At 37.3% G+C, this 4,694-nt stretch overlaps 1 protein-coding gene across 3 annotated transcripts in view; it reads left to right on the top strand.

The window, feature by feature from the left end:
• LOC117172386 (vascular endothelial growth factor receptor 1) overlaps positions 1-4,694 on the top strand; it is a 170,861-nt gene that overhangs the window by 132,051 nt on the left and 34,116 nt on the right. The window lies entirely within an intron of this gene.

The raw sequence follows: 4,694 nt of genomic DNA, 5'->3' as shown, positions 1-4,694 counted from the left end.
GCTTTCTTAATCCGGGCTTTCAGGAGTGAGTACTCGAGATGGATTAGATTTGGTGCATTTTGCTCACCCCTAATACTGAAGTCAAGTCCGAGTGTTTCAGCAACCTCCTCCGCTGCTTTGTACAGAAATACTCCTTGGCCTACTCCCTCGTGATTCCTGACCATTTTAAGAAGAGGGTCTCTTCCATTTGCAACTCTATGTGCTGTACCCAGAATAATCCTGTTGTGAAGACATTCAAAACTCAATATTCCGCGACCCCCTTGGCGGCGTGAGATGTAAAGTCGCGGAACGGAAGACTTAAGATGCATTCTTTTGTTCATGTGCATAACCTTCCTTGTCCCGATATCAAGAGATCTGAGCTCGTTCTTCGTCCATGGAACTACTCCAAATGAATAGAGTAGTATATATATATATGCACATGCATATATGATACATACATATGTGCACTTGTGTAGGTGTAATAATGCATACAAGCCTTAACTTCGAACTGCTATATCTCGAAAACTCGAATTTTCTGGACTTAATGCTTTTGGAGACTTTTAATCTTTACATCGACAACTACCAGGGAGCGAACTTTCAGACAATTTAGCACTGCACACTGCTTCCAGTTCTCTCCCTCACGCCACCCCTTCTCTCTCTCTCTCTCTTGCTTTCCATTCTTCGCTCTCACACTTACACTAAGACTGAATATATTAGCAGTGTATAGCGGCATGAGATCTTCTTGAAGGTCATGTTTTGTACCCGTGTGTGAATTGATTTGCTATTATGTTTTTGATTACTAAAGTTTTACGTAATGATTATATTTAAAATTTCTTATTATATTATTAAATAATTATAAAATTAAACAATATTATATATATTTATTTATAATAGAAACAATTTGTCATAAGGACAACCGCAGAATTTTGCCGGGAGCGGGTGCTAATCTGAAAAATTGCACCCGCTCCCAGCGAAATCGCGGTAAAATTTCAGCCACAACACGTCTCACGACCGTGAGGTAGGTGGTTACAGTCTGTAACGGAATCAATACAACGATCCGGCAAAAGTTTCGTGCATCCTGAGAACACGGAGTGATCCAAGGACTACCGCCTTCTGCATTTTTCCTGCAAGTGTTTTAGCATACTGTTGACACACAAGGATGCTTTTCAGGCTATTAACGAGTGAAAGCTTGGAACCTCTAAGAGCGGCGATGATAAGGACGATTAGTTTAACAGAATATTCCGGATGTTTTTGTCAGCTTGTGCTGAAAATTCGGTAACGAAAATGTTTTGCTTCTCGAAATCAAGAAGAACCATGCCTGGCCTCGAGTTTGCAACAGAAACAATTGTCGAAAATATAAAGTTCCAGTATATGCGGCACTTACCATTCCCGACAATTGACTCGATTTCCCTAGGAGATTTAGAGGAGCGATATTAAGGTTAATGCCGTAAGAGTGACAGAGATGGTAATAAAGCACTCTTAGTGCCGCATTGTGCCTTTGGATGTAGGTCGTTCCTGCATGAGTTGGAGAACTAGATAGCATGTGAGCTAAATGCTCAGGGTATGCATGGCACGCCCTGCAGCTATCATCGGGAATGTCTTATCGAGGAGCTGTTCAAGAAAGTTTTTCTCTTGTGCTTTATTAATCCGGGCTTTCAGGAGTGAGTACTCGACATAGATAAGATTTGATATATTTTTCTGACCCCTAATACTGAAGTTAAGTCCGAGTGTTTCAGCAGCCTCCTCCGCTGCTTTGTACTGAAACGCTCCTTCGCCCACTTCTTTGTGATTCCTGACCATTTTATTTGAATGTTCTCTTCTGTCAATAATCTTTAGAAGCATTTAGAAATAAATTTCATGATAAAGTAAAATTATTAATTTGGAAATTTTGATATGCAAACTTAATGGTGTAGAAAATTCGTGAGTCTTCATTAATAGATAAGCAATCTGAAAAAAGTCACTAAAAGTTATATTTAGACAATTGAACAAGTTAGGTGCTCAAATAGACAATTATCTAACGAAGAATTACATCTATCAGACATATGGTTTTGACACCTCTAACACACCCCCACGAGTACCTGAAAACTACCCTTAAAACCAAAAATGTCATTTTTTCAGGAAATCGACCTTTTTAACACTGTATTCTCCTTTTTTTTACTTAAAATTATTACTATTGGTCTTGTGGAATATTTATTAACATTAGTTCATGAATTTTCTATTGTTTAAACAAATGGTATTTCTGTAAATAATTTTTGTATTAAAAATTATTAATATTTCTTTATTGGAATATTTATCAAGATTGTTTGATTACTTTTATTAAAAAAAAAATTTTAATAAAAATTAATACTTAAATATTACTGATAAATATTCCACTAGACCAATAGTAATCATTTTTAAGGAAAAACAAATTTAAAAAAAAATTATTTAAACAAATTCCATTTGTCTAAACAATTGAAAATTAATGAATCAATATTATTGAATACTAATAGTAATAATTCTAAAGACCAGAATACAGTGCTCAAAATGTCGATTTCATGAAGAATTCACATTTTTTGTTTTAAGGGTAGTTTTCAGGTACCCATGGGGGTGTGTTAGGGGTGTCAAACCCGTATATATGATACATGAAATTCTTCGTTGGATAATTCTCTAGAGGCCCCAATACTTTCCCGTCACATTTTTTCAAACGCTAAAAAATTATTCCAAAAACTCAAAAAAGTGATTTTTCCCATACATTTTACATGTGAAACTTCAAGTAAAAACCGACACTTGTTAAAATCGAAAAATAAAAAAATAAAAAATTATGGATTTTTTTTTTCGGATTTGGAATGAAATTGGCGGGATCGTAGCCCTCTAAAAAATAAAAGCCTTTTTTAACCACCCTAATATACAGGGTAGGGCGTTTAAAGTGGAAGCATTTCTTTCTGAAATAAAACATAACAAAAAACATTTTTTTCTTGTTCAAGTAGATAAATATTTATTTCTGTTGAAGGAGATTGTCCCGACTAATTTTTAAATATGATATCGTGTAAATGGCAACCGTTCACCTTGAAGGCCAAATGTGCTCGTTTTTCGGCATTTTGCATCACATCTACCAATGTTTCGGATGGTATAGCAGCGATTTTACGTCGTACGTTGTCTTTTGATTGAGCAAGAGTTCTTGGCTTGTTGACGTATACCTTAGATTTCAAATATCCCCACAAAAAAATCTGGTGTCGTTAAATCGGGTGATCTGGGTGGGCAGTCATAATCGCCATTTTTCGATATGAGTCGTCCCGGTAACAATGATTTTAATAACTTGATTGTTTCTCCAGCTGTGTGGCATGTGGCGTTATTCTGCTGAAAACAGTAACCTTCCATATCATTTTCACGAAGAATGGGCATCTCAAAATCCATTATCATGGCTCGATAACGCTCGGCATTGACGGTTATGGTAGCTTCATCATCGTTGTCGAAGAAATAAGGTCCGATGATCATATCCGCACAAACACCGCACCAAACTGTAACTCTTTGGTCGCAAAGAGGCTGTTCTTTAATTAATTGGGGATTTTCGGTGGCATAAAATCGACAATTTTGCTTGTTTACGGCTCCATTCAAACCTGTTAGATCCCGCTCCGCTTTTGTTTGTTCAGGCCTGAGTAAACCGTAGCTCCTGTTACGCCAAACTGCGGCGCGGTGTCAATACTCGAAAAGAACTGCTTTCAAAACACGCACTATACGAAATTACCAATCACAGCTCAAACTGATGGCACGCACATCAATCGTATTTGTTCATTTACAACAATATCAAAAACAATAGAAATAATAATAGAATCCGTTAAACCTTCTATTTTCTGGAACACCTCCGCAAAGTGTTATAATTGTAAATCTTCTTACACTTAAAATCATGGACAAAAACAACCAAAATCCCACCCCTTAACATAAATGACGTAGTAAACGAAGCAAAGCAAAATTTAGTACCCCAGAAATCTAATGTTAAAGATGACCTGGAATCGAGGAATTTGACATATGGAGAAAACAAAATAGAAGAGTGTTCGCTCGGCGATCATCAGCGTTATCAAAAAACATTCACTTCATAGAAAGTTCTCGTATTATTTCGGTTAAGGTCTTTCGGACGTTCACTTTTCAAGGGGCTCTATAGGCTCATAATATATGTTGGGTTTAAATAAAAGTATCGTATTTCATGTAATCATGGCTCTACTGCTCATCCTGCGAACATTGACCTCCCCGCAATAAAGATCAATCTAACCCTACTTGTGATGTAATATACTATTATTTAGCACTATACATATATTCAGATTTCCAGATTTTGGGGTTGCTTTCAAATATCCCTAGACTTGATTCGGGGGGATCGAAACGTAAACAGTCAGGACCGCCTGTTCCCTTTGCAGTTGGAATGCACACTATTGCGTAATATACTTGACTGAGTATTCACGCATGCGGCCCTTCTTAGACGATTATCGCAACCGCTCCCGCCCTGTTTTCCTGAGAAACTGAGAAACTCCTGAGAAACTGTGTAATTCAATAATTTTAATGCAACACTGCGTTGGAGCCACTTCGCGGCCCCATTGCCACAACATATTCTGGTCGCGGCAGGTTAGAACAGAAGTGAATTCGAAGTTTCGTGATAATTCATGCCCGCCTTTTTCTTTGATCTTCCTATCTCCCCGTCTCCCAACCGAGCCTAACGTATAAACATGTAGGAGTTTTTAAGTGTA

Source organism: Belonocnema kinseyi, chromosome 5, assembly GCF_010883055.1.
Source record: "Belonocnema kinseyi isolate 2016_QV_RU_SX_M_011 chromosome 5, B_treatae_v1, whole genome shotgun sequence".
NCBI classification, from domain to species: Eukaryota; Metazoa; Arthropoda; class Insecta; order Hymenoptera; family Cynipidae; genus Belonocnema; species Belonocnema kinseyi.
This window is presented reverse-complemented; position numbering and strand designations above follow the sequence as displayed.